We start from the raw sequence: 24,187 nt of genomic DNA on the forward strand, positions 1-24,187 counted from the left end.
GGAAGGAGCACAGCTGGAGCTGTCTCTCAGGTGCACACAGTGGCTGTGCATATCCTGCTCCCTCTCACTTCCTACTCTGCCCTTGATATGTCTCATCCCTTCCCCTAACAGGGCTGAACTGCGACACTGCAGAGCGTGGCTGGGAGCATTGAGTTCCAGCTGTTTTGTTGCACCCGGGATGCTGCACAAAATCCAGGCCCAGACACTCTCACTCTTCAGCTGGGCTGCAGAGTGCAGCTGGGGTAGAGTGTGTCTCAGGGTGCCAAGGAGGGAAGGAAAGGGAGAGGGGTCTGTATGTGCCTGCTCGGGGCATTCCCTTTGTGCACGGGGCAGGACACTGAGCAGAGGGAGTTTCCCAGCTGTGCTGCTAGTCAGTGTCGTGCTCTCAGTGTCTCAGGCATTAGCATGAGGAGAGCGTGCTCACGCCCTGCTCTGCTGGCGCTGACATGCAGGCTCCTGCGCGGCCAGATTTTTAAAGGTGTTGAGGCACCAAATGAGGTAGATGGGCACCAAGTGGAATGCTGAAAAGCATCTAAGCAGGTTAAGCATCTAACTCCCTTTGGCTTCAATGGGAGTTAGGCTCTGAGCCTGATCAAGGACTTTGTAAATTCCCACTGGACACTGATCTGCATTTTTAGGCACTAAGTACCTTATCTGGCCCTCTGGGCCTCAGTTCTCCATCTGTACAATGGGCACAGAAACCTTTTCCAATGTCACTGTGGCATTGTGAGGATAAATACATTAAGGACTGTGAGGTGTTCATATACTATGATTTTGCTCGATCTGTAACCAACACACTTCCATTGTTCTGGGTATATGGGAATTTTCACTGAGTGAAGGCTGATTAAGGACCTTAGACCATGCGGTGTGCTACTAGGAAAACAATTGAACTACAAAAGCTCTATCTGTCTGTCTGTCTGTCTGTCTACTCAGAATTTACAGCTCCTGGTTTTGACCTCACCTGGGCAGCTGTAAAATGGGAGGATCTCTGGTAGAAGTTAATATTGCAAAAAACAGTTTGGGAGATGAGAATTAGACCTCATAGATTTATTCATGTTATTGTTAAAGCCATTCCTTTACTCTCTCTTAGCTCTGTTGACCATTTTTAGTGTGGGCTAAAACTTCCCAGTGGTTAGCAGCCTTTGAGGAACAGCACATCCTTTGTGGCTCTGCATAGCTTAAATTAAGGTCCTGATTCAGCAAAGCCCTCAGGCTCAGATTTTTAAAGCTATTTAGGGGTTGCTGAGCTCAGTGTTGCAACAACGCCTAACTGATTGAGGAGCCTAAATTCCATTTTCAAAAGGGTTTTAGGCACGGAGGAGTCTAAATCCCATTGGCTGGCAATAGAATGTAGACTCCTTGGTGCCTAAATCTGGGGAAAAAAGATTTAGGCTTGGGCATTGCGATGCTGAGTCCCGCAGCTCCTAAGTAGCTTTAAAAATCTGGCCTTAAGGCACCTTGGTTGCCTAAGTACTTTTGAAAATCCCACTAAGCGCCTATCTGCAACTTTGGGTGCCTAAATGCCTCTGGATACCTGTTCTTCTGCACTTGCTTAAGCTGATGGGATGTTTGTGCCTTTGAAAATCCCGTTTCTGAGTTTTACTATTTTTATTTGTACCTAGATGCACCTCATAGAGAAAGCAGAAGAGGACAATCGAACGGTCATCACAGAATTCATCCTCCTGGGATTCGGGAATCTCCCTGAACTGCAGATCCTTCTCTTCCTGGTTTTCCTAGTGATCTACATTGTGACCATGTCCGGGAACATCCTCATCGTTGCGCTAGTTGTGGCTGATCAGCACCTTCACACCCCCATGTACTACTTTCTGGGGAACTTGTCCTGCTTGGAGACTTGCTACACCTTGACCATCCTGCCCAGGATGCTGACCAGTCTCCTGACTGGAGACAGAACCATTTCTGAAAGTGGCTGTTTTGCACAGTTTTATTGCTTTGGTTGTTTGGTAACTACAGAATGCTATCTCCTAGCAGTGATGTCTTATGATCGGTATTTAGCGATATGCAAACCCCTGCATTATACAGCCCTGATGAACGGCAGGTCGTGGATAAGCGGATTTCTAACATGTGTAATAACGATGTGCTTTATGTTGCAATTAACATTCTGTGGCCCCAATGAAATTGACCATTTCTTTTGTGATTTTTCTCCCATGCTAAAACTCTCCTGCAGTGACACCAGAATGATCACACTGGTTAGTTTCATACTCGCCTCCATAAACACGCCTTGCCCATTTCTATTAACTGTGACATCCTAGGTTTGTATCATTGCTACTATCCTGAGAATCCCTTCCACCACTGGGAGGCAAAAGGCCTTTTCCACCTGCTCCTCTCACCTCATTGTGGTTACAGTTTTCTATGGGACCCTAATGACTGTGTATCTGCTACCAAAAACCAATACACTGAAAGCCCTGAACAAAGTATTCTCTGTCTTCTACACAGTCCTGACTCCCATGCTTAACCCCCTCATCTACAGCCTGCGGAACAAAGAGGTGAAGGAGGCCCTGAGAAAAGTCATCAGTTAATAGATGTTGCTCAAATGAATTCAGATGGAGTCACTGATCTGTGAAGGAATCTATCTGGCTTAAAGATCAAGAAAGTTTACATCTAGTAGGGCCCTAGCTCATGCCAATGGGAACTGCTTTGGGAAATGTGAGAACATACTACATTTTGGGTTGATGATATTCCCATTCATGGATAAAGCTAATACTTGCTACTGCCTTAATTGGAAACCTGACTGTCTTGCGCTCTACACTCCAGATGGTGACATTTGAGATTTCAGAAATGTTTCATTTATTTCTCTGTTCTCTCTGATTTGGGCAAATGCCACATTTTACTTGGCACTGGCCTCAGATCCCTGTGGGTGGAATTAGCTGGTTCAAATATTTTCTCTCTCCTTGACGTCCTGGATTCCCAAAAGCTCCATAACTTTATATCTGGGAAGCTTGTACTACGTGTCATCTTGCAATGGGTAGAAGGAGTGTAAGGGTGTACCTATAATGCAATGTAAGCCTAGGGTCTGTGGGACTTGAACCCGTAGGCTCAGTGAGTGTAAACCTAGGCTTGAGTGTCCACAGTGAATATTAAGTCTTGGTTTAGAATTTCTGGACCCGGGCCTCACACCAGTGCTCAGGCATCTACGCTGCACTACGCAGACCTAAGTCAAACCAGGCTGTGCTAGGTCTTCAGCTGGCTAAAGAGAGAGCCTCTCCCCACAGGATACTTGAAAGAAACTGGAACAAAGGACAGTGACTGCAAGGGTCATGAGTGATTGCTGGACCCAGGCTAAAGGGAGATTAGTCTGTAAAAGGAAGCATTCTGGAACTGGTGAGGATCATATCTGTATTCAGTTTGATTAGACATAGATTTGCGCGTTTTATTTTATTTTGCTTGGTGACTTACTTTGTTCTGTCTGTTACTACTTGAAACCACTTAAATTCTACTTTCTGTATTTAATAAAATCACTTTTTATTTATTAATTAACTCAGAGTACGTATTAATACCTGGGGGAGCAAACAACTGTGCGTATCTCTCTGTCAGTGTTATAGAGGCGAACAATGTATGAGTTTACCCTGCATAAGCTTTATACAGGGTAAAATATTTATTTGGGTTTAGACCCCATTGGGAGTTGGGCATCTGGGTTTTAAAGACAAGCACACTTCTGTTACCTGCTTTCAGGTAAACCTGCAGCTTTAGGGCAAGTAATTCAGATCCTGGGTCTTTGTTGGAGCAGACTGGAATGCCTGGCTCAGCAAGACAGATGCTGGAGTCCTGAGCTGTCAGGGAAAGCAGGGGTAGAAGTAGTCTGGGCAATCAGGTCGCAGCTCCCAGGGTGGTTTCTGTGATCCAACCCGTCACAGTCAGTGTTTGAAGAACTTGTCTTGCTTGTACTTTCACTCCTGCTTCAGGCAATGGGTGGAGCTTGCATGAGGTGCTGGTGGATGTTTTGGGGGCATTTTCTGACCTGCAGAAGATGGCACCTGTTGAAGGAGGATGAGGGTGATACAGACCTGGCAGAATCAAACTGGCTGATGCTGCTCATGGCTCTCGGGAGAGCCGCTGATGCCCCCTGTATAGACCGGTGCTTCTGGAGCAGGGCCACAAGAACAGACTGGTGGGACCCCATCGTCATGCAGACCTGGGATGACCAGAACTTGCTCATGAAGAAAGCTACATTTCTGGAGCCTTGTTAGCAGCTTGCCCGGACCCTTCAGCACCACAACACATATGCGAGGGAAGCCATTCCTGTTCAAAAGTAGGTTGCTATACCCCAGAGTCCTACAGGTCCATTGCTAACCAGTTTGGGGTTGGAAAGTCGACTGGAAGGTAAAGTGGTGGCTGAGGTTTCTGAGGCAGTCAGGTGTGTGGTTTATCCAAAGGTGGGGGCATAAACAATATCCCCAAAGTAAGTGCTGGCTTGGAGAAAATGAGGTTTCTCCACTACACTGGGGCCATGATTGTATGTATTCAAGGAGCTGGAGTACATACACTGCAAAAGGTACTACTCCATGGGTATGCAGGCCCTTGGGGACCACAGAGGCCAAGTTATGGACGCCAACATGGGCTGCCCTGGAAAAGTTCATGATACCAGGGTTTTCTGTCAGTCAGGCGTCTACCTTCATGGACATGCTGGAACACTATTACAAATGACAATGTCATAAATGGAATCACTGTTCCCATGGTTATTCTAGGGGATCCCATGTACCCCCTTTTGCCTGGGCTTATGAAACAGTATCCTGATCACATGAGGCCATGACAAAAGAAGGCTTAATAATATTCCCCGCAGGTGTAGAATGGTGGTTGAATGTGCGTTTGTCAGATTGAAATCCTCAAGCCTGAGTCTGAGTTTGGGTTTACATTGCAGTGTACACATTCCCTAAGACCCAGTGCATCAGACCCTAAACAGATTAGTGGTTATCAAAATAAAATAAATGATGCGAGTGATTTCTGTTGACACAACCTCTTTGCTACAACAGCAACAACAAAATCAATGTCAAATAAAAAAGCAGCAGGTAGGTGTGGAGGAAATGGTACTCCTGGCATATATGAAAAGTGCCAGCATCTTTCATCCTGAAGCACATTGGGTAAAATTTCCAAAAGTGTCTAGCTGACTTAGAATCATAAATCTCATTGACTTTCAATGAGACACAGATACCCCTGTCCTTAGGTCCTTCTGAAAGGGGAACGCAGGCTTTGAAGTCACTTTGGTGCTTTTGAAAATTCTACCCATTGAACAGTACTTTAATCCGTAGGCCTCTGATTCAAATGAATACACAGGAAGTAATTGAAGGCAGGAGAGTAGTTGAGCCACCGAGGGTCGTCTACACAGCAGCTGAAGGTGAGCCTCCCAGCCTGGGTAGGCAGACTCGTGCTAGCAGGGCTTGTGCTAGTGTGCTAAAAATAGCAGTGCAGACGTTCTAGGGTGGGGCCAAGCCTGGGTGACTAGTAGGGTGACCAGATGGCTCGATTTTATAGGGACAGTCCCGATTTTTGGGTCTTTTTCTTATATTGGCTCCTATTAACCCCCACCCCCATCCCGATTTTTCAGATTTGCTGTTTGGTCACCCTAGTGACTAGCCTGAGCCTCCCCTGAGGTGAGGAATGTTGTTATGAGCTGGATGAAACCTTGTTATGGTTGAGTTAGAAAACTTATTCTAACTGATATATGAACACCCCTTCTATTCACATAACTGTCAGGATGAGTTAATCAGAAGCTCCCTCCCCCACCTAAGACAAAGAGGTGTGTGAACCTGCCCAGGAATTTGACTGAGTGGGCAGAAGGGTTTTGCTGACCATGGGTGTGTGTGTGAGAGAAGAGAGAATGCACAGGACAGAGAGAGAGGGAGCCTGAGGGAAAAAAATCAAGGAAGCCAAGCAGTAGCCTAATGCGAGCCTGGAAAAAGCGAGCGTTTGGGTCGAACGAGGTGACTAACGAGACTAGGGGAGGTAAGCAAAGAAGCTGCTCCTTTTGTTCTTGGTTCCTCATGCACTCAGAGAAGTCGGACTTTGTACATTCCTTGTCAATAAACGAGATTGGATCAAAGAAAATATCAGACTCAATCAATTTCTACTTCCAACTGGGACATCCCCACGGCTCCAAACTGTGACTAGCCACTCGGGTCAAAAAGGGGTAACAATACGCAGTCTCTACCCGGCATGGAGATACACATTGTGTTTGGGGAGGTTTGAACCATAATGCCCTCAGCATCTACTCAGGGTCGTCTTGTTTTTGCAGCAGTATAGCTGAGAGAGTCTGAGTGTTTGTGTCTGTCTGGTTCCTAGAGAAAAACAACCTGTTGCTTATAGTAATACGGATTATCATCATTGCTTATGAAAACTCTGGTTATTCTTGTTAGCCATACAAATGTCCAGTCCCGCTTTGATGACTACAGTCTAATCACACATGATGGAAAAAGGTATTTATTGGTTTAGAATTTGCCATTTTTTAATTTTATTGTATGTCCCTGTGATGTTTCTTGCGGTGCCTGGGATTGTGCAGCACGCACTGACACCTCCCCTTACCATGGGAAAGGCAAGTCTGTGCCTGTCAGGGGTCAGCTCCCTGAATATTATTGTGATTTTTGGTGTAAGGGACCATTTATCGCAAAGGCAGGTTTACTTGGGTGGCAAGACAGACTGGAGTGCCCAAGGGGACCATCTGTGACTCCATATTAAGGTGGTTGTAGTGCTTGAGGAGTTCCCACTTGATATTTGGTTGGTGAAATCTAAGTCTAGAACTCACAGCCAAGGTGGGGGTTGTGCCCTGCTTCTAAACAGTCTGCCCTGATGTTGGTACCCATGCTCTTCAGCCACTCCAGACAGCCTGTCAGCCCTTCTTCCCCCATCATCGGGGATGGCATGAGTGATCCAGGTGGTCTTGAAAAGCCTGAGCTGCCACAGTGTGACAATACTCTCCTCTGTCTTCAGCAACTCAGGGGCTGGAAAAGGGTGTGAAGTGGCCGTTATACTTTACAAGTGTGGTATTCTGTTGGAGGAGTAGAATCAGTGTTTGAACATAGGGCCAGGGCAAGGAGCACCAGTCCACTGCCATAACAAGGCAGAGTGGGAATGTGTGGTGTGGGTATTTTAGAGTATCGCACAAATAGGGCAGAGTTAAGGTTGTGTGGACATTTATCTCCTCTGTGTATTTCCTGGTTCTCAAAAGTCAGAGTTTTGCTGAATTCAGCCTTTGGGAAGGGCCCAAGATATCACCGGGCACCTAAACTCGGCATTAACAATTTATTTTTTTTACATTTTATTTCCTAGTTTTTTAAACAGAAGGAGCAATGTTTGTTAGTGGGAGTTACTGGCCAGTTAGACAGCTGTCATTCTCACATAGGTTCGCAGTTGATGAGCTACTGTGGCTTGGTAATAATAAAATGACCTAGCTTTTATATTGTGCTTTTCATCAGCAGCTCTCCAAGAACTTGACATCATTATCCCCATTTTACAGAGGGGAAACTGAGGCACAGAGCGGTAACGTGACTTGCCCATGGTCATCCAGCAGGCCAGTAGCAGAGCTGGGAATAGTCCCGGTCCAGTGGCCGGACGAAGATGACAAGAATAAAAAAAAATCCCTCCACCACTCTTCAGCCTTCCTCAGAGCCCATGTTTCACGGTCATATGGTAGAGTTGGTGTCACCACAGTTCTGTAGATCTGCAGCTATGTAGGAAGCTGAATGTCCTGATGTCCCCACAGAAGCCACTGAAAGGCCCAAAACACAGCAGCAGCTGCTGCCATACGAGTACCCACATCTTTCGAGCATCCTCCAGCCCAGTCTATGATGCTGCCCCAGGGTATGTCTACACTATGAGAGTCGTTCGATTTTACTTAAATCGAATTAGTGGAACCAATATTACAAAGTCGAACGTGTGTATCCACACTAAGAACAGTAATTCGACTTTGTGAGTCCACACTAATGGAGCAAGCGTCGACATTGGAAGCGGTGCACTGTGGGCAGCTACCCCACAGTTCCCGCAGTCCCCGCTGCCCATTGGAATTCTGGGTCGAGCCCCCAATGCCTGCTTGGGAAAAAAATGTGTCGAGGGTGGTTTTGGGTAACTGTCATCATTCAACCGTCACTCCCGCCCTCCCTCCCTGAAAGCGCCAGCGGGCAATCAGTTTGTGCACTTTTCTGGTGAATGACAGTGCGGACGCCACAGCACTGCGAGCATGGAGCCTGCTGCGACCATCGCTGCAGTTATGGCCGTTGTCAACACCTCGCACATTATCATCCACCTTTTTCAGAGGCAGATGCTGAGAAATCGGGCGAGGAGGCTACGGCAGCGCGGTGAGGACATTAAGTCTGAGAGTGGCACAGACCTCTCGCAAAGCACGGCACTCCATGCCGTGGATATCATGGTGGCAATGGGTCATGTTGATGCTGTGGAACGGCAATTCTGGGCCCGGGAAACAAGCACGGACTGGTGGGACCGCATAGTGCTGCAGGTCTGGGATGAATCACAGTGTCTGTGAAACTTTCGCATGCGTAAGGGAACTTTCCTTGAACTTTGTGAGTTGCTGTACCCTGCCCTGAAGCTCAAGGACACCCGGATGCGAGCAGCCCTGACTGTCCAGAAGCGAGTGGCCATAGCCCTCTGGAAGCTTGCAATGCCAGACAGCTAAAGGTCAGTTGCGAATCACTTTGGCGTGGGCAAATCTACCGTGGGGGTTGCTGTGATGCAAGTAGCCAACGCAATCATTGAGCTACTGCTCTCAAAGATAGTGACCCTGGGAAACGTGCAGGTCATCGTAGATGGCTTCGCCGCGATGGGATTCCCAAACTGCAGTGGGGCTATAGATGGAACTCACATCCCTATCCTGGGACCGGAGCACCAGGCCAGCCAGTACATTAACAGCAAGGGCTACTTTTCCATGGTGCTGCAAGCACTGGTGGACCACAGGGGACGTTTTATCAACATCAATGTCAGATGGCCGGGCAAGGTTCATGACGCTCGTGTTTTCAGGAACTCTGGTCTGTTTAGACGGCTGCAGGAAGTTATTTACTTCCCGGACCAGAAAATAACTCTTGGGGATGCGGAGATGCCTATAGTGATCCTCGGGGACCCAGCCTACCCGCTAATGCCCTGGCTCATGAAGCCCTATACAGGCGCCCTGGACAGTGAAAAGGAACTCTTCAACTACCGGCTGAGCAAGTGCAGAATGGTGGTGGAGTGTGCTTTTGGATGTCTCAAGGGGAGATGGAGAAGCTTACTGACTCGCTCTGATCTCAGCGAAACCAATATCCCCATTGTTATTGCAGCTTGCTGTGTGCTCCACAATCTCTGTGAGAGCAAAGGGGAGACGTTTATGGCAGGGTGGGAGGTTGAGTTACATCGCCTGGCTGCTGATTACGCCCAGCCAGACAGCCGGGCGATTAGAAGAGCTCAGCAGGATGCGCTGTGCATCCGGGAGGCTTTGAAAGCTAGGTTCCACAGTGAGCAGGGTAACCTGTGACTATTAAGTTTGTTTAAAGAGAAGCTGAACCTGCCCCCATTTCTTTACCCACTTAATGTTGACTATCCTCTCCAGTTACATACCCCCTTCACCCCGTTGCCCCCCTTCCAACACACCTTTAATAATAAAATAAATGAACTTTGTTCATTAACACTGTTTTCTTTATTAAGGGTTTCATGATAAAGGGTTGAAACTCGGACGCAGACTGTGGTGGGGAGCGGGTGTAGTGATGGAAAGGATGCTTCTAAACTCGAGGAATGACAGGCTCCTGCTCCTAGAGCGGTCCACAGTGGTGGACTGGTTGTTTCAACGGAGCCTGCCACCCCTCCTTTTCGGGACTCTGTGTGTGGGGGCTATGTGACTTTGTGGCGGGGTAGAACGGTTACAGATCCCCTGCTGCGTGGCTCTGTCATCCAGGCTAAGGACCGCTGCATAAGATCTGTAACTGCCCTCCCCTGCCACAAACTCACATAGCCCCCACACACAGAACATGAAAACCACCTCCCAGACTGATCAGGGTGCCTAGTGACAGCAATGTGTGTGTGACCGGCTGTTGAACCTGCCCCCGTGTCTGTACCCTGGTAAAGGTGACTGTCCTCTCCAATTCCCAACCCCCTTTCCCCCCTTCAAACACACTCTCCTCTAAAAGAACCTGACGGAAACTGTAATTAAAAGAAACATATTTTTTATTAACAACTGCACAGGTAGGGGATGACACTGGGACGGGGGCTTGGGTGAGGTGCTTTTGGAGTGAAGGAAAGGACTTATCAAAACTTTGGGAATGAGAGCCGTCTGGTACTTGAGCAGTCTGCAGGGGTGGAGTAACTGTTTTCACGGCCCCTGCCGCCCCTCCTTCTTGGGACTTTGGGTGAGGGGGGGATGGGACTTTGTGGCGGGGGAGGGCGGTTAGAGATAGACTGCAGCGGGGCTCTGTCCTCCTGCCTCTGGTCCTGCAGAACATCTACAAGGTGCCAGAGCGTGTCCGTTTGCTCCCTCATTAGTCCAAGCAGCGTCTGAGTTGCCTGCTGGTCTTCCTGCCGCCACCTGTCCTCCCGTTCGCTGTGTGATTGCTGGTATTGTGACATGTTCTCCCTCCACTGGGTCTGCTGTGCCGCCTCGGCTCGGGAGCAGCCCATAAGTTCAGAGAACATCTCATCCCGTGTCCTTCTCTTTCGGCGCCTAATCTGCGCCAGCCTCTGGGTGGGGGATGCTGAGGTAGGTCGGGAGACACTCACAGCTGTGGGATGGGAAAAAGGGAGTGAATTCCTCACAAAGATACATTTTTGTGAACAATGAACATAGTCTTTCTCTGTGAACAAGACCATGCACATCACCTATCACATGCGCACTCAGGACAAGGTCGAATTTTCAGCCTTCCCATTCAGTGCCTGGGGTCTTGGAGTACAGATCACACAAGCAGGGCAGGACAGCGGAATTCGGGTAGCAGGCGGACATGGTAAGCCGTAGACTTTTGGCTGCTGAAAGCTTAATTTATAGCAGTGCCCTACTTTCACATTCAAAGCAATGCCCCTAGCGTTGGTCAGTTCCTGCTGCTGGCAATCCGGCCAGCATGAACTCTGCCCCTGTCCCACCCCCCTCGCGGCTGTCCCCGGGAAAGATCCCTGTATGCTGCCCCTGTCCCGCCTCCACCGCGTGGCTGTAAACCGCCGGTTACAGTTATGTAAAGGAACAGGCAATCAGTCCAAATACTAACATTCCCCTAATTTAAAGCAGGTCACCATGAGTGATATCACTCTGATGAGGATTTTGGACACTGAGAAAGACCGCATGCTGAGTGAATGCCAGCAAAAACCAGGGCCGTATGTGGTCATGCAGTGCGAGGCACTGATCCCAGAGTACTTGCTGCTAGCCTGGCGCGGAAAAGTTTCCTACCATGGAGGACGCAATAAGGCCACTTTCCCCAGGAACCTGATGCAAAGGCTTTCAAATTACCTCCAGGAGAGCTTCGTGGAGATGTCCCAGGAGGATTTCAGCTCTAACCTCGGACATATTGACACAATTTTCCAGTAGCTGCACTGACAAGGACTAAAAAGTTAAGTGCCTAGGGCAAAGTAATCATGAAAAACCCATTGTTAATATTCCATTCCTGCTCTGTTCAAAATAAATGTTTACATGTTTAAAACACTTACCGACTGATCATTCCCCTGATTCAGGGTCACGGTTAACGCCTTGGGAGCATTGGTAGGGGATCTCTGTGAGGGTGATGAAGAGATCCTGGCTGTCGGGGAAATCAGCGTTGTAAGTGCTGTCGACTGCCTCGTCCTCCTCATCTCCTTCCTCATCTTCCCTGTCCGCGAACATCTCTGAGGAAGCGGCTGTTGACAATACCCCATAGTCAGAGTCCACGGTCAGTGGTGGGGTAGTGTTGGCGGCCACACCTAAAATGGAATGCAGTGCCTCGTAGAAACGGCATGTCTGGGGCTGGGATCCGGAGCGTCCGTTTGCCGCTTTGGTCTTCTGGTAGCCTTGTCTCAGGTCCTTGATTTACACGTGGCACTGCGTTGCATCCCGGCTGTATCCTCTCTCCGTTATGGCTTTGGAGATCTTCTTGTAGATCTTCGCATTCCATTTTTTCAATCGCAGCTCTGAAAGCACGGACTCATCGCCCCACACTGCGATCAGATCCAAGACTTCCCGATCAGTCCATGCTGGGGCCCTCTTTCTATTCTGAGATTGCATGGCCATCTCTGCTGGAGAGCTCTGCATCATTGCCAGTGCTGCTGAGCTCGCCACGATGTCCAAACAGGAAATGAGATTCAAACTGGCCAGACAGGAAAAGGAATTCAAATTTTCCCGGAGCATTTCCTGTGTGGAGGGTCAGAGCATCCGAGCTTGGACTGCTGTCCAGAGCGTCAACAGAGTGGTACACGGTGGGATAGCTCCCGGAGCTATTAGCATCGAATTCCATCCACACTTACCCAAATTTGACATGGCCATGTTGAATTTAGCGCTACTCCCCTCGTTGGGGAGGAGTACAAAAATCAATTTAAAGAGACCTCTATGTCGAACTAAATAGCTTAGTTGTGTGGACGGGTGCAGGGTTAATTCGATTTAACGCTGCTAAATTCGACATAACCTCCTAGTAAAAAGCAACAGAGGGTCCTGTGGCATCTTTGAGACTAACAGAAGTATTGGGAGCATAAGCTTTCGTGGGTAAGAACCTCACTTCTTCAGATGCAAGTAATGGAAATCTCCAGAGGCAGGTACATAACCTCCTAGTGTAGACTAGGACAAAGTATTTGACAGCTGCCGCCCGCTCAACACAGATTAATACAGAGCTGGTTGTAAACTGGAGCCTGAGGCTGCTCGATGGTAATGGAGTTAACTTTTATCCAGCCACGGTGCGGCAGCTCCACCCTGTCCCCAGCATGGGGATTATTGGTACCATCTGGCTGGCTTCGAATGGACTGAACTAAAAGCTCAAAGCAGAACCTCCTCCCTTCTGAAACTGGTGCTAGGAAGTCAGATGGAAAACTGTTTTGTTGGCCATTATCCGAGCAGCTCTGCTGTACAAGACACTGGGGTCAGATTCTGATCTCTGCTCCCCAGCCACCCCCGGGTCATTCTGAAGTCATCCCATCATCATGTAGATTGAGACTCTCATCATGTTAGTTCACGCAAGTTAAAATCCTATCGTCACCTCAACTTTCAACACAACCAAACCAATCCCGCGCGTCTGCACAGACGCACGTGTAGACGACGGGGCTGTATGGGGGCGGTTCTCAAAGTGCCTCAGGAGCGAAAGTTCCCCCATTAACTTTCAATAGGGCTGGGATTTTAATGGGTTTTGGGTATCTAATGCCCTTAGCCTAGACGGTCTCACAGTTCATTGCTAATTCGGGCTGGGGTGGCTGCATCGCCGGAGTGAGACTGTTGTCTAGACCTGTCCTTGGGGGACTGGGACACTCAGAAGCTCCTAAAGTGCAATGATGGGAGGACAAGTCCCTGTGACTCTCACACAGCAAGTCTGGTTCAATTTAAATTTTTCTTTTTAAATTTAAAAACTAGGACTGTCAGTCGCCGTTAAGCAATTAACACAAAACAAATTAACTAGATTTAAAAAAATAATCGCGATTAATAGCAGTTTTAATCGCACTGTTAAACAAGAATAGAATACTAGTTTACATTTATTATAAATATTTTTGGATGTTTTTCTAAATTTTCAAATATGTTGATTTCCATTATAAAACAGAATACAAAGTGTAGAGTGCTCACTTTATATTACAGCAGTTCCATGCTAACGCCAGTTCTCACTTTCAGGTGACATTGTAAATAAGAAGAGGTAGCATTATCTCCCCTAAAAGTGAACAAACTTGTTTGTCTTAGCGACTGGCTGAACAAGAAGTAGAACTGAGTGGACTTATGGGCTCTAAAGATTTACATTGTTTTGTTTTTTAGTGTAGTTATGTAAAAAAACAAAAACAAATATGGAACTATAAGTTGCATTTTCACAATAAAGAGATTGCACTACAGTACTTGTATGAGGTGAATTGAAAAATACTATTTCTTTTATCTTTTTTACAGTACAAATATTTGTAAACAAAATAATAATATAAAGTGGAGCACTCTATGCTTTGTATTCTGTGTTGTACTTGAAATCAATATATTTGAAAATGTAAAAAAACATCCAAAAACATTGATAATAAATTGTCTCTTTCCAGAGAAGACAGAAGGAATGGTCTGTGCCCCAAGGAGATCACAGTGGTTTAGACTGAGCGTTTTTTTTTCTTTCTACTCAGCTGAGCAGGGGAGCTGGAGGGAGAGATGGCCGTGGTTTCACAAACATCCTGCTTGCAAACTTGCCGACCAGATACTCGACCCTGCAAGTGTCACACTTTCCCTTTATCCCATTTTTCCTGGGGAAAGCCAGCTTGTAGATTTTTAAAGTAGAAAAATTCCATTGTGACATTTAGTCTGACCTCCTGCATAATACAGGCCAAAGAAATTTTACCCAACGATTCCGTCACCAGACCCATCGCTTGTCATTGAGCTAGAGTGGTTCTTGTAGAAAGAGACTTCCGGTCTTGATTTAAAGTCTCCAAGTGATGGAGAATCCACCACAGCCCTGTTCCAGGGGATAGTTGCCTTCACTGTTAAAAATGTGCGCCTTCTTTCTAGTCTGTATTTATCTTGCTTCAGCTTCCAGCCACTGGCTCTTGTTATGCCTTTATCTATGAGATTAAAGAGCCCTCTGCTATCAGAGATCTCCTCCCCAGGTAGGTACAGCTAGACACTGACCAAATCAACTCTTTGTTAAGCTTTTGTCACGGCCACTGTGTTAAGTTAAATAGTTTGTGGTTCTTAATTCTCTTACTGCAAGGTAACTTTTCCATCTCACAAATCATTCTTGTCGGTGCTCTGAACAATGTACCATGGAATGTGGTGCATTCTTCATCTCTTTGAGTCTTTATAACAATATTGGAGTTTCTGATTAGCAGATACGCTCTAGATAGGACCAAATTAGATGATTTATAGATTTAAAGGCTAGAAGGGACTTCCGTGAATTAATTTAACTTCAAATACAATGGCTGTGATTGAACTGGAGCAGATCTTGTAGAAATATTTGATTTAAACATTTCCAGTGATGGAGACACCACTACAACCCTTGGAAAGTTGTTCCAATGTTTTATTACCCTCCCTGTCAAAAATTTCCACCTTATTTCTAATCTGAATTTGTCTAGCTTCAACTTCCAGTCATTGGCTATTGTTACACCTTTGTCTGCTAGATTGAAGTGTCTCTTATTATTCAATTTCTGTTCCCCATATATGTACTTCTAGACTGTGGTCCAGTCAACGCTTAACCTTCTCTCTGTTAAGCTATATAGACTCATACAGATCAATCTATCATTATCAGGCATGTTTTCCAACCCTTGAGGGAAAGAGAGAGAGAGTACAGGTGTGGAGAGAGAGCGACATTCGGAGATGGATTAACACAAACAGGGATTGTTAGACAGACATTTCTTTAAGGGAAGTAATTCTGTGGCCAAGACTTTCAATTACGGGAGTCTAAATAGGCTCGTAAACTGGGACTTTCAAATGGGCCTAAAGGAGCACTAAATAAGAAAATATAAATGACCATGGATGGACAAAAATGAGGAAGTCAACAAAAAGCTGGCTATCCTCCTTAAAGTGCTTTGCTGATTATATTTGTCTGCCATTGACTATCAAGGCAACTATGGAGCATTCTCAGAGTCCTTTCACCAAAAATCCTGAAAACATAAGCGCCTTGACAGTCTAGAGAATTTTTAAGTTTTGTCTTTTTCTTGAAACAGTCTGTGCTCCTATCAACACAGGCTGGGAATTTCAGAGAGGCCTGTGGGCGTTAGGTGTCTGAGAGGAGGTCTACACATAAAATGCTGCACCGATTCAGCTGCGCCACTGTAGCGCTTAAGTGAAGATGCTCCTACATCGACGAGAGAGAACTCTCCCGTCAGCGTAGTTAATCCACCTTCCCAAGAGGCAATAGCTATGTTGACGGGAGAAGCTCTCCTGAAACACCTAGCACTGTCTACACGGGGGTTAGGTTGGTATAACTACATCACTCAGGCATGTGGATTTTTCACACCCCTGAGCGACATAGTTATACTGATATAAGTCTGTAGTGTAGACCAGACCTGACTGTCACTGAAATGCAGTAGGACTTGGGTGCCTAATACTCTTAGGCAGAACTGAAAATCCCAGCCTAGATCTCAGATAGTTGAGTGAGTCCAGTAACCTAGTTCAGCCTGAAGATGTGGTCTTGATGCAATAATCACTGCGTGCAATTCTCAGTAATGTTAGAATGTTGTTTTCTTTAGTTTTGTTAATTGCTCTGTTTGGAAATGCAAAATATAAACAATTCCTCCATCACATTACTTTAGATATGATCATCACAAGCAGTCTCCAGGGTCATTCCTCTGTCAGTAACACACAGGAGAGGCCGCTTTCTTCTATAAAGCCCACAATAACCAGAGAAAGGGTAAGGAAGGTTTTGCATACTGGAATAAGCAGGGTCGCAGGACCCATCATGAAAATGGACCGGTCTTTACAGAGAGAGTGAAAGTGCCTAAAGAAAATGAAGACAGGAGAGTGATTGATGGTGGAAACAGCATCACAATTCCCCAAACCAGCCACCATTGGTACACTGGTCACTCCTCGCACACCAGTACATTGATCACTCCTTCATACTCACAACTAAAGGTAAATGTTAGGGCTGGGAGGAAATTTTCCACTGGAACATTTTTTTTAATTTAGTTCTTCATGGAAAGTGTCTGTTTTCCTCCATTTTTAAAAAAGTGTTCTTCAGAAAACCCTAACATATTTTGGTTTCTGATGGAATTCTTCTGGTTTTCAGCCACTTTCAGCACAAATTTTTCAGTTTTCAGGTTTCTGAAGAAAAGATGACAATTCGCATGAAGGGGACGGGGGACTTTCAACCAGACCTAGTAAATGTAATCATTATTGGGGAAAATCCTGGGGGGTCTTTATTCACCTTTTGCTCAGTCTGTAACCAACATTAAGGACTGTAGACCATGCAGAGTACTACTAGGAAAACAATTGAAATACAAAGGCTCTATCAGTTGGTCTGTCTGTCTCTCTCCCTTGGTTTCTGAACATTTCCCATTCTAACCTGTCCCAGACAGGGTGTTTCAGTGTTTCTTTGATTGCCTGCATTTGATTCCTCTCTATGAATTTTTGCCCTTGCTTTTCAGCCCACTGTTGTTCTTCAAGCTCCTTTTTATGCTGTGGATGAGATATAGTGACTGGGTGGGAATTGTTTCCCGTGTAACAAGCAAACTCATCTGCTCTGTGCTTCCATAAGGAAAACAAATCCTTGTGCTCAGGTGGCTCATGGCCAGGCTGTGGCTTGATGCACCTTCTCTACGTGAACTGATCACTCGGACACATTTCAGCTGACTTGGTGTTTTAGTGATCGTTTGAATGAAACTGGTCACAGTGATACATTACGGATCTAGTGTATTGCTAATTTGTCTCTTTATTTCTCTAACACTGGAATACATAGGGTTTTTTATATTGCCTTTTCGGATTTGTTACATAAATAGAGCTTGTTGGACATTTCTTGTCAAAACAGTTTTTTTGTTTTGTTTTGTTTTGTTTTTATGGAAAATTGGGTTTTCAAATTAAATGAAAATTTTTCATGAAAAGTGTCTGCTTTCCCTGGAAAATAGCACGTTTTCATTAAAAAAAAAAAACCACTTTTTGGCCAAAACCCAAAAACTTTTCAGCCAAAAACTGAAAAATATTGGGTCAAAAATCAAAAGCTTTCAGCTTCTGGTGGAAAATTTTCAGTTTTCATCCACAAAACTTTTATTGTCAATTTTTTTCACAAAAAGTCAAAAATTTCTGTAAAGAAAAGAAATTCCAGTCACCTCTAATGTTAAAGAGAGCTGTTCCACACATCTCCCTCTATCTGTCTGATGTCACTCTGTCTGTCTGCATATGTCTCTCTGTGCCTGTCTGTCTGTTTCTCTGTTTGCCTGTATCTTTCCCTCTCCTTCTAAGGCATCTGTGGTATATTGAAAACTGTTATATGCTGTCACTTTAAATTCTTAAGAGTTCTCCTGGTCCTGTTTGCAGACCAGGGGGCTTTGTAGGGAAGCATGAGATCAGTGTCTTTCAGCAGTCAGTCTGGAAAGAGCCAGCCAAGAGCAATGTGGGGTGAGTTTGGTGTCTCTGCCTTAGGGAGCAGCCTGCTTTTCTCTCTCTGGTTTTGAGTTTTGTGCATTAAGGTTTTGGATTTTATGCAATAAAGTCATGTTACACTGCAACCTTCCAGAGAGAGTATTTGATGTTTTAATCTAACTTCCTTGTTTGTATCCTGTGAGCATAACAGTACCCAGGGCGATTCCCATAGCCTTTATCTCCCATCCCCCAGCCCTTTAGACAGGGCTTGCATGCCTTCCTATCTCCCTGACAGCTCACCTCTTTCACATGGATTCTCACTCCTTTCCTCAGTTGTTTCTAAAATGTCCCTCCGGATTTTCCCCTAAAGTGGAAACTCTGTGCATGTTCCTGACCCTGTAGCTGCTGGTTGTCTCCAGCAGAGCCTTTCCTCCACTGACCGGAGTGTCAGCTGAGAGCTCTCAGCAGCTGTCAGGAGGTATTGAGCACTGCATCATCTCTTTGCAATGATCTTTGAGATTACAAGGTAGATCAACCACACCTACTCCTCTGTTTATCCCATTTATGAATGTAGACCCCCAATTCCCATTAAAATAAAATGAAATAATATATATTATAATATATAATATATAATTCAGTACAGCAAGTCTGTTATTTAAAAAAAAATACATAGCATGTAGGATGTACATAGACTATAATTTACAGCTCCTTGTTCTGACCTCTCCTGGGCAATGAGAGGATCTCCAGCAGAAGTTAATATTGAGAAAAAACAGTTTGTGAGATCAGAATAAGACCTTGTTGATTTATTCATATGAAGGAAGGTTGTGAGACTGTTACAGCCATTCATAGAAAATCAGGGTTGGAAGGGATCTCAGGATGTCATCTAGTCCAACCCTCTGCCCAAAAAAAGACCAATCCCTAACTAAATCCCCAAATGGCCCCCCTCAAGGATTGAACTCACAACCCTGGGTTTAAGCAAGCCAATACTCAAACAACTGAGCTATCCCTCCCCCCTTTACTCACTCTCAGCCCCACTGACCATTTTTACTGTGGGCTAAAACTTCCCAGTGGCTAGCATCCTTTGAGCAACAGCAGATCCTTTGTGGCTCTGCATAACTTGAATTAAGGTCCTGACTCAGCAAAGCCCTCAGGCTCAGATTTATAAAGCTATTTAGGGGTTGCTGAGCTCAGTGTTGCAACAACGCCTAACTGATTGAGAAGCCTAAATTCCATTTTCAAAAGGATATAGGCACGGAGGAGTCTAAATCCCATTAGCTGTCAATAGAATGTAGACTCCTTGGTGCCTAAATCTGGGAAAATGTGATTTATTTGGGCATTGTGATGCTGTGTGCTGCAGAACCTAAATAGCTTTAAAAATCTGGCCTTAAGGCACCTTGGTTTCCTAAGTACTTTTGAAAATCCTACTAGGCGCCTATCTGCAACATTGGGTGCCTAAATGCCTTTGAATATCTGTCCTTCTGCATTTGCTTAAGTTGATTGGATGTTTATCCTTTTGAAAGTCCCACCTCTGAGTTTTAGTATTTTTATTTGTACCTAGATGCACCTCATAGAGAAAGCAGAAGAGGACAATCGAACGGTTATCACAGAATTCATCCTCCTGGGATTCGGTAATCTCCCTGAACTACAGATCCTTCTCTTCCTGGTTTTCCTAGTGATCTACATTGTGACCATGTCCGGGAACATCCTCATCATAGCGCTAGTTGTGGCTGATCAGCACCTTCACACCCCCATGTACTACTTCCTGGGGAACTTGTCCTGCTTGGAGACCTGCTACACCTCCACCATCCTGCCCAGGATGCTGGCCAGTCTCCTGACTGGAGACAGAACCATTTCTGTCAGTGGCTGTTTTGCACAGTTGTCTTGCTTTGCTTATTTGGCAACTACAGAATGCTATCTCCTAGCAGCGATGTCTTATGATCGGTATTTAGCAATATGCAAACCCCTGCGTTATGCAGCCCTGATGAACGGCAGGTTGTGCCTCCAGCTATCAGCAGGGTCTTGGATATGCGGATTTCTAATTTGTGTAATAACGCTGTGTTTTATGTCACAATTAACATTCTGTAGCCCCAATGAAATTGACCATTTCTTTTGTGATTTTTCTCCCATGCTAAAACTCTCCTGCAGTGACACCAGCATGATCACACTGGTTAGTTTCATACTCGCCTCCATAAACACGCCTTGCCCATTTCTATTAACTGTGACATCCTATGTTTGTATCATTGCTACTATCCTGAGAATCCCTTCCTCCACTGGGAGGCAAAAGGCCTTTTCCACCTGCTCCTCTCACCTCATTGTGGTTACAGTTTTCTATGGGACCCTAATGACTGTGTATCTGCTACCAAAAACCAATACACTGAGAGCCCTGAACAAAGTGTTCTCTGGCTTCTACACAGTCCTGACTCCCATGCTTAACCCCATCATCTACAGCCTGCGGAACAAAGAGGTGAAGGAGGCCCTTAGAAAAGTCATCAGTCAATATATGTTGCTCAAATGAATTCAGATGGAATCACTGATCCGTAAAGGAATCCATCTGATTTAATGAGCAAGAAAGTTTACATCTAGTAGGGCCCTAGCTCACACCAATTGGAACTGCTTCGGGGAATGTGAGGACATACTACATTTTGGGATGATAACATTCCCATTCATGGCTAAAGCTGATACTTGCTACTGCCTTAATTGGAAACCTGACTGTCTTGCGCTCTACACTCCACATGGTGACATTTGAGATTTCAGATACGTGTTTCATCTATTTCTCTGCTCTCTCTGATTTGGGAAAATGCCACATTTTACTTGGCACTGGCCTCAGATCCCTTTGGGTGGAATTAGCTGGTTCAAATATTTTCTTTCTCCTTGACGTCCTGGATTCCCTTAAGCTCCATAACTTTATATCTGGGAAGATTGTACTGGTCTTCCCATTGTTGTACTACGTGTCATCTTGCAATGGGTAGAAGGGGTGTAAGGGTGTACCTATAATGCAATGTAAGCGTAGGGTCTGTGGGACTTGAACGCATAGGCTCGGTGGGTGTAAACCTAGGATTGAGTGTCCACACTGAGTATTAAGCCTAGGTTTAGAATTTATGGACCCAGGCCTCACACCAGTGCTCAGGCATCTACGCTGCACTACGCCAAACCAGCCTGTGCCAGGTTTCTTAGCACCCTCCCCTGTGGGTAGCTGTTCTAGCCCTTCGTCTGTGGTCCACTGTGGGAAAACTTGACTGTCCATCCCGCGGCACTTTACCGGAAGCTATAGCAGCCTGCCAAGGCATCGGGCCAAGTTGTCTTTTGAATCTGCACCCACCCGGCAGCCAAAGCCAGCAACAGGGAGGAGTCAGCGTTTGAAGCATTTGTCTTGCTTGTGCTTTCACTCCTGTTTCAGGCAATGGGTCTAGCTTGCATGAGGTGCTGGTGGATGTTTCGGGGGCATTTTCTGAACTGCAGAAGATGGCACCTGTTGAAGAAGGATGAGGGTGATACAGACCTGGCAGACTCAAACTGGCTGATGCTGCTCATGGCTCTCGGGAGAGCCACTGATGCCCCCTGTGTAGACCGGTGCTTCTGGAGCAGGGCCACGAACACAGACTGGTGGGACCCCTTTGGTATGCAGACCAGAACTTGCTCATGAAGAAAGCTACATTTCTGGATCCTTGTTAGCAGCTTACCTGGTCCCTTCAGCACCACGACACATACGCGAGGGAAAGCATTCCTGTTGAAGAGTAGGTTGCTATATCCCAGAGTCCTACAGGTCCGTTGCTAACCAGTTTGGGGTTGGAAAGTTGACTGGAAGGTAAAGTGGTGGCTGAGGTTTCTAAGGCAGTCAGGTGTGTGGTTTATCCAAAGGTGGGGGCATAAACAATATCCCCGAAGTTACTGCTGGCTTGGAGAGAATGGGGTTTCCCCATTGCTGTTATGCTCATACAAATCACATGAGATCTTTATAGAAGAAGGTAAATACACACAGCATTTATTGAGAATACCACAGTTAGCATATGCTTTTCAGTCACAGACACACACACGCACACACAGAGTCCTGCAGTGATGTTTATAGTTACCAGTCCAGAGTCTGGATCAATCTAGTGGCCAGCCAGATTTGTCGCAGAGGGGAGCGGGGTTCTATCTGTCACGATCTGATGCTCCTGGAGTGTGGCAAGATGAACCCAAAGTCCCATGGCAAAGCACCCTGTTCTTATAGGGTTTTTTCCTCCATTGATGCCTATGGATTTTGCTGTGTCAGTTTGTGACCAGTTACTTCTTAATTGGTGTAAACATTCCAATACACCTCCGAGAGGGTCATCCTGTTCTTTGTTCCGATTTAATCAATTGTCTTTAGGGGTGCCAGCCTTTACCTCAGGGTCGTCAATCTGCCCTTCATTATGGATGTTGATGATTCTTTGATGTCCTTTAAGTTTCTTCACTTCCTCTTCCTTGACTCTGGCTATAACAATGATCTTCACACCTTATTTTTTCCTGATGCGTACATTCCTCATTCACACAAACAGATTGAGAATACAAACAGTAATATTTTATATCGAGCAAAAAGACATTGCAAATTAAACTTTGCTAAGTTTTACAATCAATAACCAAGACAATTTACATTGAGACCCAGATCTTCAATGTTCCTCTCATCTACTTATCATAGACACAATAGTAAATCCTGTCACTTACTTACTAAAACCTTAAAACAAAGAAATGTATATTTAACTAGAGTGCCTACTTTGTAGTATATATAGGAAACCATAGTAGACATTATAACTTATTTTAAAACAAAAGGGTGACCATAATCACTCGTATGGATTGTTCTGGTCTGTCATTCCTTTCTGTTATTCAAAAAGGGTGGCTGACAGGATGAAATCAAATCATACATTAATTCTTATGGGACATTATAAAATCCAGCTCCTACATATTCCCCTTTTGACACTAAGATTATTAATCACCAGTGTCACTTCTTATTTAGCCCATGTAATAGAAAACCCTGGGAGGTTATTTGGGCCTGTGGTTCTAGCTTTGCATACATTGCTTTTATCCAACAGCACATAATAAACATTTTAATTAAACACATACAATTTAAAACCAAAACAATTAGGGTTAGTAACATTAGTATGCTAGTAGTTGTGGGAGACCATCCAGAAAATATGTTAAACCATTGGTAAGCTGTTATGTCTTTCTGCAGTGGCAAATCTTAACATGTTCCCATTTGCATGTATAATATGAATGGTTCTGTTTTCCAAATTGCCTTTTTGTTTTTTCTAGGAACTATGTTACCTTTTTAACTTTTAACAGATGATTGGTAACTTTCTGCCATTCAATGCCCAGATTGATAAAGAACTGAGCTAAATCAGTGCTCACGATAAGCTGAGGCTTTTTTGGTTGTGGCAAATAGTAAATCTGATTATTGGTAAACACAGTACTTAAATTACATTTACATTAGTCTATTGGAAGGTTGCTAACACTTCCATTCTTTCAAAACACTTCCCCCCCCCCCCCCCCCCCAAGAATTAACACATACACATTGCCCATTATACAGTACTTTGGTCTCATTATCCATTTTATCCCACATACAGGATCCTAGTGAGATGTCTTTACTACAGGGCTTTGGAGCAACAGGCATGGACGAGCACACCCACTTTTGAGGAGTCTACTTGGTACAACCTCTGGTGTCCAATAGCTTCCCTCCCTCCCCAGCCCACTGGCTCTAGCCAGAAGGATCCCATGTGCGATCTGGGGAGTGGGCTAACTTTCCATATCTTTGCTTCCAGAGCCTGTTGGTGTGTGATTTTAACAACAATTTCCCCAATTAAAAGGTCTGGCCTTACTATGCTAGAAACATACATATAAACATGAATGGATGCAGTATCAAACAAAGATCTTTTCCTTTGCTTTAACAAGTGTATCAAAATCTTAGTGTTTTCTGATATTACCCAAAACATTTTGTGTTGCAAGGTGGACAAAGCAAGTATCTGTATTTCAGTACGTTCCATAGCTATAGCAGTGATAGCTTTTTGCTTTTCACTTTCATTTGTTTTTGTTTCAGGTTGTCCTATAGCTGGTATTAGCTTT

The 24,187-nt window shown here is 45.2% G+C and overlaps 1 protein-coding gene and 2 pseudogenes across 1 annotated transcript in view; all 3 read left to right on the plus strand.

The window, feature by feature from the left end:
* LOC135974464 (maestro heat-like repeat-containing protein family member 1) overlaps positions 1 to 24,187 on the plus strand; it is a 936,803-nt gene that overhangs the window by 682,633 nt on the left and 229,983 nt on the right. The gene's annotated exons all lie outside the window — the stretch shown is intronic.
* On the plus strand, positions 1,623 to 3,009 carry LOC101936053 (olfactory receptor 11A1-like; annotated as a pseudogene).
* Positions 19,671 to 20,672, plus strand: LOC101935781 (olfactory receptor 10K1-like; annotated as a pseudogene).

The sequence above is a fragment of the Chrysemys picta genome, chromosome 12, assembly GCF_011386835.1.
Source record: "Chrysemys picta bellii isolate R12L10 chromosome 12, ASM1138683v2, whole genome shotgun sequence".
NCBI lineage: Eukaryota > Metazoa > Chordata > Testudines > Emydidae > Chrysemys > Chrysemys picta.